The sequence below is a fragment of the Meles meles genome, chromosome 5 (assembly GCF_922984935.1).
Source record: "Meles meles chromosome 5, mMelMel3.1 paternal haplotype, whole genome shotgun sequence".
Classification (NCBI taxonomy): Eukaryota; Metazoa; Chordata; class Mammalia; order Carnivora; family Mustelidae; genus Meles; species Meles meles.
The window spans coordinates 54,419,888-54,432,113 of NC_060070.1; the positions used below are offsets into that span (position 1 = coordinate 54,419,888).

The following is a 12,226-nucleotide window of genomic DNA, read 5'->3' on the forward strand; positions in this document are numbered from 1 at the left end:
CACCTATAGTTCATTTCTATTTGTTCCTTGCATACAAGAAGGAATCTGAATCATGGAGAGATTTTATAGGGATTTCAGGAATGTAATGAGACTAATCAGCCATTATCTTTTGGAGTCTAAACTTTGTCTAGTGAAAGATAAAAGGTGAAATTTTAAAAAGCGACTCTGTTCTCAAAGGAGAAAATGCACATGCTTAGAAAGGGGAAACACAGGAAACTGCTGGTGGACAAGTTGAGTACATACACGCAACATATACATGTGCGTGCACACACACATGCTTTATTCATTCACTTTATTCAATTCACTCGCTTCAAGTCCCACTAGCAGTAGTGATAATGCATTTAACAAATACATTTAACAAATGTGTATTCAGTAAGCACTTGTGTCAGTCACTGTGCTGCCAGGGGCTAGGGACTCAGAAGAAACCAAGAGACCTCTACCCTCACTGAGTTCTCAGTCTTGTGGGGAGGGAGAAAATGAGCCATTGAAATTACTAAGTAGTGAGCATAATAATTAGGAATCTCCTTTCTTTAAAAAAGGACATTCTAAGTAGGAAATTATAGGGATTTTGTTAAACATCAAAGATGCACTTTTAAAAAAATTAACATTTCTGGTTTTTGGTACTTATTTTTATTTTCCTTGACTTGAGGGCTTGACTTCGGTTGCACCTCCATTTATAGGCAATGCCTGCTTTTCACTTGGTGCTAGTACAAACTGTGTTAACGTTCTGACTGATGCCAGGTTTTAAATAGAATGCTCAGAAAAGTTTAAAAAAATGGTAAGTCATTTCTGCTGCAATATGATCTTTTGACATGGCGCTGAAGGAACTGTAGACTCTAGAGTAAAGAGTGCAGTCCAAATTCTTGAATTAGAGAGAAAGCTGCTCCTTCAGATTACATCAGCAAATGGAGCGGGAGGCTTAGAAGCACAGCACAAGCCAGTATGGGGTTGCCAGCTGCCTGTTAGTTTTGTGGCTTAGGAATCACAGGTACTGTTAGGAGTAGTTTCTGCAGTCACTGGATATTGAGAGGAATGGGGACGAGGACTTTGACTTACGGACTTAGTTTGTGTAAAGGCTTTTTGTTTTGCTCCTCAATAGGTGCAGGTGTCCCCCATCAGTCAGTTTACCTTTATGGGAAAAGAAAAGAGGAAATTGCCTTTTGTTGGGCATCTACAGCATTCCAGGCACTACATTAGACACTTCACATATATTTCATTCTCATACAGATGGGGAAACGAAGTTCAGAGCTAACTGGCCGAAGGTCACATGGCTGGAGTAAACTGCAGAGCCACACTTTATCTGTTTGGCTCCCAAGGGGCAGGTAATTAACATTTGCCAAGCACCTTTATACATTAGCTCACATAGGAGCTGTGATGTAGCCACTGCTATGGCCATTTTACAGGCAAGGAAACTGAGTTCAGGGACGCTAATTCACTCATTTCAAGTCCCACTAGCAGTAGTGATAATGCATATTTCTAATTCAAGATTCCCAAGTGCGTGTTCTTTCTACCACATCGCTTCTCTTGAGTTGTAGTAAAAACAAGCAATACACTGCCTCTAAGTTTATGTCATGAGCTAGTTTAAAGAGAAAGACGAAAAGAAAAGCGGGTGAAAGAACCACATAGTGATAGACATCTTCAGTACACCAGAACAACTGATACTTAGAAAAGACAGTAACTTATGTATATTATATTCTTTTTAAGAGGAGAGGGGCTTTAGGATTCATCTGCAGATGCTCCTATTCCCAAGCCCTTAAAAGGAAATTTGAAGTACTAACTCTTGACTACTTATAACAGTAAATATCCCGTGTGACATTCCTTGTAGGTTCATAGTGGCTGACGTTTTCTTTTATTTTTCTTCAAAAAATTAAAGTCTAGTTCTAAGTTGGTCATGTGTGTTATAAACATAGAATTCACTGAAGTCAAAAGCTGAAATGAATATATCAGAAACATACCAAATCTGAAGGAACTCTATGTTATGTGATTCAAATAAACCTCATGTATAAATTCTATCTAGATGATATAGTCTTACCTTGTTTGGTTGAAATATTTTCTCTTTTGGAAAAAAGTCTTATATTTCCCAGCCCTCACTGGACACAGGATAAAAATAAGATCAAAGAAACTAATTTGTCTCCCTCTCCTGCCTCTGCCCCCACCTGTTCTGTGGGAATGCCAGGTTCCCTGAGGTTCCTCCCATAATCCTGAAGTCCTCAGAGGATGATGTGCACATGTTCTGCACACTCCTCTGAGCTACCATTTGGCATTTGCCATTTTGCCTTTGTTCCTACTCAAGCTGTGGTGATGATGGTACCCCTGTACGTGCCTGCTTAAAGCACAGCCAGCACTGCTGTGTGTGTCCCAAAGGCTTCTTCTTCTGTTTACGTCAGCTGATGTCTACATGGAGAGCGTGATGCAAGATAGAGAGAGGGCTGGTCCTTCCTACTTCCCCCACTCCCTTGCTACTAAAGCATGATACCTTGAATTCTAATTTGTCAATTCCTCTCGGTTTTATTTAGGTCTTTTATGACCATCCCTCACCTCGAGACTCGGGCATGGGTTGAGGGGGTTGGACTGGAGTGACAGACACTATGCTGCCCTCAGACTCACCCTTCCCCTCCGACCCTGCTCTATTGTCCTTCAGCCAACATGATGCCCTTCCTCCCTTGGGATGAGTTCTTTCCCAGGAAGAGCCTTAGTTCCTCATGCAAATAGCCCTGTGGTAGGTCCACGCTGCCAGTCAGCCCTCCAGACAGGATTACATCACAAGATTTTGCTCAAGCTTGAAAAATAACTTCTAGAGACAATCTAATAAGGAGACAGTCATAGAGAAAAGTAAGAAGGTGAACAAAATTTAACCTAATAAGGAGAATTGTACCAGAGATGTCTGTGCAGAAATGTTTGGTACCACAGCTAGTACAGATGCTTTCTCTGTCCTAGCTCTCATTTAGTGGAGTTTGCTGAAGGGATTAAATTTATGGAGCTAGATAAACAACCACAGTGAGAAAATAATCATCTAGTTGTGCGTTAGCAATGACTTCTCATATTTTAGGGAATTCAGCTTCTCAACTTGTTCACAGAACTGTTCACAGAAAGCTGGATCCTATCTGCTAGACCTGCTTATATATAGGGGTGAGGAGTTTAAAGGCTCTTCCCAAGGGCTTGATTAGCACAGAACAAAAAGCTTGTAGTCTGTTGGAATTTAAGAAATTATATACTGTTGCATCACAGCACTGCATGGGGGAACCTGTGACCTTATCTAATTTCTAATCCAGGATATTGCAGCTGTTGTGCTATTAATATCCCAAAGTGTGTAAAAAAGTAAAAAGAAGAAAACCACATAAGTAGTGAAAATGTGCTTAAATCCATGGATGACTTTGACATAGAGCTAACTAATCATAAGGAAAATATGACTGAATTTTCATAGTTTATTACATGGAATTTTACTTTTTTCTCTAAAATGGTAATGTCTAAATAAAGGATTGGGAGTGTTTTTTCTTTTCTTATTCCAATTATTTTGGTGGCAAATAAGGGACTTTTTATTTTTTTAAAACTGTAATAAAATATACGTAATATAAAATTGACCATTTTAACCATTTTTAAGTGCACAGTTCATTGGTATTAAATGTATTCACCTTGCTGGACACCATCACCATCCATCTCCAGAACTTTTTTCATCTTCCAAACCTGAAATTCTGTCCTCAATATACAACAACTCTGTCTTCCCTTCCCCTCTGCCCTGACCCTGACAAGCACCATTCGTTTCTCTGTCTCTATGACTGTGACTATGTAAGTGGAATGTAAGTGGAATCATATAATATCTGTGTTGTGTAACTGGCTCATTTCACTTTGCATAATGTCCTCAAGGTTCATCCATGCTGTAGCTTGTGTCAGGATCTCCTTCCTTTTAAAGGCTGAATAATATTGCATTGTGTGTGTATACCACATTTTGTTTACCCATTCATCTGTCAGTGGATACTTGGGTTGTGTCTACCTTTTGGCTATTGCCAACAATGCTGCTATGAACATGAGTGTCCTTGCTTTCAATTCTTTTGGGTATTTACCCGGAAATGGAATTGCTGGGTCATATGGCATCTACTTTTAATTTTTGGAGGAACCACCGTACTATTTTCCATAGTGACTAATATATTTCACATTTTCATCAGCAGTGCACAATAGTTTAAATATTTCTATATCCTTGCCAATATTTTTTATTCCCGTGTTTTAGATGATAGCCATCCTAATAGGTATGAAGTGGTGTCTGATTGTGGTTTTGATTTACATTTCCCTACTGACTAGAAACACTGAGCATATTTTCAAGTTCTTGGTGGCCATTTGTATATCTGCTTTAGAGAGATGTCTATTTAAGTCCTTTGTCCAGTTTTTAATTTGGGGGTTTTTTTGTTGTTGAGTTATAGGCATTCTTTGTATATTCTGGATATTAGTCTCTCCATAGATAATCAGATATATGATTTGAAAATACTTTCTCCCATTCTGTCAGTTGCTTTTCACAGTTGATTGTGTTCTTTGATACTGAAATTTTAAATTTTGATGCATTTCAACTGAGCTAATTTTCTGCTGTTGTCATGCTTTTGGTGTGTCACATGTAGGAAATCATTGTCAAATCCAGTGTCATGAAGCTTTTCCCCTATATTTTCTTCTGAAAGTTTTAGCTCTTCCATTTAGGTCTCTGATCATTTTGAATTGATTATTACCTATGGAATAAGATAATGGTCCAACTTCATTATTTTGCATACGAATACTCAGTTTTTCCAACATCATTTATTGAAAAAACTGTCCTTTCCCCCACTGAATGGTATTGGCATTTTTATTGAAGATCATTTGGCCACATATGTAAGGATTTATCTGTGTGCTCACTATTCTTTTCCACTGTTCTACATATCTGTATTTATACCAGTGCCATACTGTTTTGATTACTGTAGCTTTCTAGTAAGTTTTGAAATCAGAAATTCTGAAGCCTACAACTTTGTTCTTTTTCAGTATTATTTTGGCTCTTTGGTTCCTCTGTATTTTAGGATGAATTTTTCTATTTCTGCAAAAACATCATTGGGATTTTGAGGTATTTTATTTTAAAAATTCAAGCTATAATGTTGATAATAACAGCAAGTTTTAACATGAAAATAGCATCTGCTTTTAACATTTTAATGAAATATTTCTTTTGGACGGTACTCTGTCTGAAATGCTAGAAAGGAGTGATCTTTAATAAACATGGATATAGAGACTTTTTGACACTATTGAGCATATATTTATGGAAAGAAGTTCCGGAGAGATCAAAAGACACATTTTTACCACTATTGGCCCTTCAAACTAACTATGTTTGAATCTTCTCCTTGTACATGGTTGTGTTACTAATCATGTTAACTTTGTGTTCTAAAATTCAGGAGAAAAAAATGGATTTAATTCCTGTAGTAATAGCTAATATCATCATAAATTACATAGCTTTTTTCTTCCAATATATTATAGTATTTATATTTACCTAACAAGAGTAAATAATATAATTCAATTTGTATTAGATTTAAAGATAGTCCATTTCCTGTTGCAACATTCTGGTAGAAAGTACTGTTTTTCCCTTATCCCGTTTACATATTTTCTTTTTGTAGTAAACTTAAGAAGAACAAAGTGACTCCTAAATTATAGACAAATACGTCAGATGAAAGAGTAGAAGTTCACAAAATGTAATTAATTGTTTAACTCTTTTAAACAAGGTTACATAGTTAAGGTTGTTCTGAGATTTCCAGTGACAGTTTATGCTTCTCTGACTTCACATCATTTAATTTTACCTTCTTATTTGAACAAATATTTACTGAGTTCCTATTACATGAGCAGGCATTCTTTTAGTAGACACTGTAGATACATCTTTATCCTCAAAGCAGCTCACAGCCTAAGAAAGAGAGACAAGTAAACTAACAAATTTCCTTATCTAAATAGATACAGAACATTGAATGGAGTTGCCAAAGTAGGAAAGCATTAGCAGAATGGGCATGCTTTTGTCATCCAGGACCATCTTTTCTAAGGATCCTTGGCTCACTGCCATAGTTATATTTAGGTAGTTAACGAAATAATACAAAGAAGCAAGAGTGTTTAGGAACTTCTAAGTTCTAAATATTAAAGTGAATATTAAAATTGTATTAATTTTTTTAATGTTTTATTTATTTATTTGACACAGAGAGAGAGAGAGTAAGAGCGGGAACACAAGCAGGGGGAGTGCTAGAGGGAGAAGCAGGCTTCCCGTTGCCAACGCTGGGCTCCATCCCAGAACCCTGGGATCACAACCTGATCCGAAGGCAGACACTTAACGACTGAGCCACACAGGTGCCACTAAAACTGTATTAATTTTTGAAAAAGTTATAAATTCCTTCCCACTCACCCCAAGTCTTCAAGTAAGTGTAGTACTTCAGGAAGCTATACCTTCTTTAGCTTGATTTTATCCTGTCCTTACAGAATCATATACATACCCATTTTAGAAGTGTGGGAAAACTATGTCACATGTGCGTAAGAACTAAGCATTCTTTCCAGCTTATTATGCATTTTCCCAAAGATTGAAAAATCCCACAAGTTTAAAAAATAGTTGAACCTGTCACCAGGCATAATCATCAATAATGGCATTTTGGCTTTAAAGAAAGCTGTTTTAGAAACACTGTCACTGAAATTCAGTACCTCAGTATATAGTAAGCCTCCTATGGCTGCCAATAGCTAGATACAGGGACATATTGGATTATCCAGTCTCCCGTCCTCTCCTGTCCACCACTTTGTCCTAGGATGACCAACTCTTCCCAGTGTGCCCGGGACTGTCCTGATTTTCAAAAGTCCAGCTTTGTATAGCCCTGCTCCTTAGTCCCAGGCAAACTGGGGTAATTGGTTACCCTCATTTCCCAGAACTGGCAAACACCTCTAATGGTTTCCAGGGACTCCCCTGGTTTAGGCTGCTGGTGTGAAGTAATTATGATTCCTTGGTGAAGAACAATCAGTGAAACTGATAACAGAGAGAAAACATGAGAAACCACTGGGTCAAGCAAGTGCTTAAGAATTAGATGACCCTACCTGGAAGCTTAAGCTAACATGTAGCAGATGTTTTAAGTGGTTTTAGTGTTGAATTGGTCTATCTGTCCTAAAGCAGTGGTTTCTAAGTGCAGCTGTGCTTTAAAATCATCTGCAGAGATATTTTATTTTATCCCACTATAATTGATGTACTGTGTTATATTAATTTCATGCATACAATATAGTGACTCAACCATTCTATACATTATTCAGTGCTTATCAAGATAAGTACACTCTTACTCCCCTTGACCTGTTTTACCCATTTCTCCACTTCCCTCCCCTCCAGTGACCATCAGTTTGTTCTCAATAGTTAAGATTCTGTTTTTTCGGGGGCGCCTGGGTGGCTCAGTGGGTTAAAGCCTCTGCCTTCGGCTCAGATCATGACCTCAGGGTCCTGGGATTGAGCCCCACATTGGGCTCTCTGGTCAGGAGGGAGCCTGCTTCCCCTTCTCTCTCTGCCTGCCTCTCTGCCTACTTGTGATCTCTCTGTCAAATAAATAAATAAAATCTTAAAAAAAAGTAAAGATTCTGTTTTTTATTTGTTTCCCTTGTTTGTTTGTTTTATTTCCTAAATTCCACATGTAAGTGAAATCATATGGAATTTATCTTTCTCTGACTGACTTATTTTGCTTAGCATTATATTCTCTAGATCCATCTATATTGCTGCAAATGGCAAGATTTCATTCTTTTTATGACAATAATATTCCAATGTGTGTGTGTGTGTGTGTGTGTGTGTGTGTGTGTAGCACGCCTTTTTAAAAAGTAGACTCTATGCCCAATGTGGGGCTTGAACTCATGACCATGAGATTAAGAATTGGGTGTTCTGTTGACTGAGCTAGCCAGGTCCCCCTATATACCATACCTTCTTTATCCATTCTTCTGTTGATGGGCACTTTGGCTGCTTCCATAGTTTGGCTATTGCAAATAATGCTATAATAGACATAGGGGTGCATATATCCTTTTGAGTTAATATTTTTATATTTTTGTGGTAAATACCCAGTAGTGTGATTAACAGATCATAGGGTAGTTCTGTTTTTAACTCTTTGAGGAAATTCCATACTGTTTTCCACAGTGGCCACACACTTTGCATTCCTACCAATAGTGCATGAAGTTTCCTTTTTCTCCACATCTTTGCCAACACTTGTTGTTTCTTGTATTGCTGATTTTTAGCCATTCTGACATGTATGAGGTGACATCTCACTGTAATTTTGATTTATATTTTCCTGATGATGAGTGATATTGAGCATCTTTTTGTATGTCTATTGGCTATCTGGATTTCTTCTTTGGAAAAATGTCTGTTCATGTCTTCTGCCTATTTTTGATTGGATTATTTGGGTTTTGAGTGTTGAGATGTATCAGTTCTTTGTATATCTTGGATACTAACCCTTTATGGGATATATCATTTGCAAATATCTTCTCCCAGTCAGTAGGTTGCATTTTAGTTTTGTTGATTGTTTCCTTCACTGTGCAGAAGCTTTTCATTATGATGTAGTCCTAATCATTTATTTTTGCTTTTGTTTCCCTTACCCCTGGAGACATACCTAGAAAAATGTTATTATGGCCAACATCAGAGAAATTATTGTCTGTGCTCTCTTCTAGGATTTTTATGGTCTCAGGTCTCACATTTCTATCTTTAATCCATTTTGAGTTTATTTTTGTGTATGGTATAAGAAAGTGGTCCAGTCTCATTTTTTTGCATATACCTGTCCAGTTTTCCCAATACCATTTGTTGAAGAAGCTACCTTTTTCCCATTACATATTCTTGTCTTCTTTGTCATAGATTAATTGACCATATAAGTGTGGGTTTATTTCTGGGTTCTCTACTCTTCCTTTGATCTTTGTGTCTATTTTTGTGTCAGTATTATACTGTTTTGATTAAGGCAGCTTTGTAGTATATCTTGAAATCTGGGATTGTGATACCTCCAGGTTTGTTCTTCTTTTTCAAGATGGCTTTGGCTATTCTGGTTTTGTTTGTCTGTTTGTTTGTTTTTGTGGTTCTGTACAAATTTTAGAATTATTTGTTCTAGTTTTGTGAAAAATGCTGTTGGTATTTTGATAACGATTGCATTAAATCTGTAGATTTCTTTGGGTAGGATAGACATTTTAATAACATTTGTTATACCAGTCCATGAGCAGGGAATATCTCTTCATTTGTTGATTCAGAATTTGTACGTTTTTAACAGGCTAAATGAATGACCTTTCCACCACACAAACCTGACCATGTCCCAGTCCTGCTGCTTAAAAATTCCAAGGCTGCTAGCTGTTCCATGAGAAAATGCAAGCTCAATACCTGGTTTACAAGACTTTTTAATGAGTTGTCCATTATTTATCACCCCAGCCTCATGTTTTCCAGCCCATGCATCTACATCTGTTTGGCTTTTGCTTACAGTTTTCCCTTGGCCAAGAACACTCTCACCCTAATTCCCATCTTTCTCTGGCTCAAGTACTCATTGTGAGATTTTTGGGTCACTTCCTCTGTGAAGATTTTCCTTAGCCTTAGATTCAAGTCAAGTATATTTTTAGATGGAGTTCTTAGCCCCCTGTATCTCCTCCATCCTAAGACTTCAATTATTTGTTCATATCCTTCCAGGCTTTATTCTCTGTGGATGCAGTTATATCTCCAATATTGAACACAATGCATTGCCCACAGTGAATGTGCACAAATATTTATTGAATGAATGATTGGATTTAACTCTTTTTTTTAAAACTGCTCCACCTGTTGTGACTCCACCTGTTCTGCTTCTTATTCTGCCTTACCCCTCTTCCCACTTCCTCCACCATTTCCCTGCTTTCCCAGCAAAGCCCAGATACCCTCTGTTGACTTTATAAGATGAATCACACACTCACCTGTTGGCCTTGTGCTTTGCAGAGTAGCTCTTTGCTGCCCCCATATGTTTTGTTTTTTTTTTTTTTTAAAGATTTTATTTATTTATTTGACAGAGAGAGAGATCACAAGCAGGCAGAGAGGCAGGCAGAGAGAGAGGAGGAAGCAGGCTCCCTGCAGAGCAGAGAGCCCGATGCGGGACTCGATCCCAGAACCCTGAGATCATGACCCGAGCCGAAGGCAGCGGCTTAATCCACTGAGCCACCCAGGCGCCCCCCCCATATGTTTTTAATCAGTTCCTTAAGCTGCCGGTTGAGACAACCCCTTGCTCCATCTGGTGCAGTTACAGTTTTGCAGAACATCTTTGTTCTTAGCTTCCATATGTCTCTCTTGGCATAAAGAGGAACTTGTAGGATGGAATAGAAGAATGTGACCCTTCCCTGTCAGTTTTTATACCCTAATCTCATATTTATTCTCTTCATCATCAGGACTAAATAAATTGAACAATTTATGGACCCCTTTCTCTCTCTTTTCTAGAGTCCTCTTCAATGTATTCTTCCCTCTGAGTCCTTTTACATATATATAAATACAGTAGTCTACCTAGCATCGCTACATCACTCTAAGAATTTAACTCCTTTCTTCTGATGAAACTTCTATGTGAAAACAGTAATGTTTAAGGACGGGACAGGAACCTTCTTACATTTTACATTTCATTCTTTTATATAAAAATTAAGAAGTTTCAGGGCGCCTGGGTGGCGCAGTGGGTTAAGACTCTTAGTTTTGGCTCAGGTTGTGATCTTATAGAGTCCTGATGGAACCAGCAGCGGGCTGTGTGCTCGGTATGGAGTCTGCTCAAGCTTCTCCCTCCTTCTCTCTCTGTCCCTCCCCCTGCACACACACTCTGTCCAATAAATTAATCTTTAAAAAAATTAAGACGTTTCTTAAAATGGAAGTGTAAAGTGGTTTTATCCCCAAAACGTAGGACCTTATTTACCTAGATTGAATCATATATTTAGTTAAAAAATTTATTATGATTAGAGTCACTTCATTAACTCATTGATTTAAAAGGCACCACAATAATAATGATTGATTTACTATATTAAACTACGTCAAATACTAGTGATTTATAGGCAACATTTGTATTCCTTCCAGGATTATTATTATAGCAATGAAAAAGCTTCTAGTAAGTTCATGAGGAATAGTGCGGTTCTAAATATATAATACCCAGTGTTATACCACCATAGCCTCTTTTTCTTTGGTAATTAGTGTCTAGAGTAATTAAACTAAGAATGGAATGTGTGGTATATGTAGCATATCACAGTTAATACAACTCAAACACAAGCACATTTTTAGGGAGAGAAGAAGAATGTGTTTCATATCGTGTCTAGAGTAATTAAACTAAGAATGGAATGTGTGGTATATGTAGCATATCACAGTTAATACAACTCAAGCACAAGCACATTTTTAGGGAGAGAAGAAGAATGTGTTTCATATCAGTTGGAACAAAAGAAACTGTTTTCCTAATTCTTTATTAAGAATATTTGGTCAAGAAGATAGATACTAACAATATTTACACTTAATTAAAACAACAGAGCTTAAACTTTTGAACTGAAATAGCTACCTGTTTACATTTCTAAAATCTCCTTATTTATATTATTTGCCTGAAAACAAATAACCAATGACAGACCTTAGGCTCCTTCAGTACAGGGCCACCATCTACAGAATGGAGTTATGGCTTGCCCAAGGGTGTCTGGGAGAGGGGATAGACAGGGGCTGAAATACAGCCCTTTCTTTCCTTGCTCCGTAAGCAGCATTCTGACTCAGACCGTGTCTCCTAGAGGAAGTAAGCACCTTTTTCTAAGCTGCACAAAGATACTGTACAAGATAGCCTGGTACTGTGTCTATACTTATGTTCTTTCACTCTACATGGAAACACATTGCCTTTCCATTAAATTATTTTCTGACTTTAACTTTCTTGCTAATTCTGAACTTCTATTTCTTCAAAATTAATATTTTCCAATTTTTGTCTTGAAATGAGCACATGCAAATGTGGCAGAGTCAACCGGGGGAAAAATCTGCAAATTCCAGTCTATTGACGTTTCCATAATAGTCTTTAGCCATCTGGAATTAGAGTAATTTGAAGACTATGAAAAAGCAATAAAAGTGATAAACCTCAAGAAAGACAAACTTTATAATGCTCCTGTCTTAAGGCTAACTAATTAGCTCCCTTGTTTGGAATACCATGATAATGAGCCAGGTTTATAATTTCAAATCCATAGTTAGCATAACAAAGGGGAAAACGCTATTCTATTGCTATAGACTGCAACTCTTACCCACCAGGTTATT

The 12,226-nt window shown here is 37.5% G+C and overlaps 1 protein-coding gene across 4 annotated transcripts in view; it reads left to right on the forward strand.

Moving 5' to 3' along the window:
• The window catches only part of FILIP1 (filamin A interacting protein 1), a 190,871-nt gene that overhangs the window by 102,870 nt on the left and 75,775 nt on the right, over positions 1 to 12,226 (forward strand). The gene's annotated exons all lie outside the window — the stretch shown is intronic.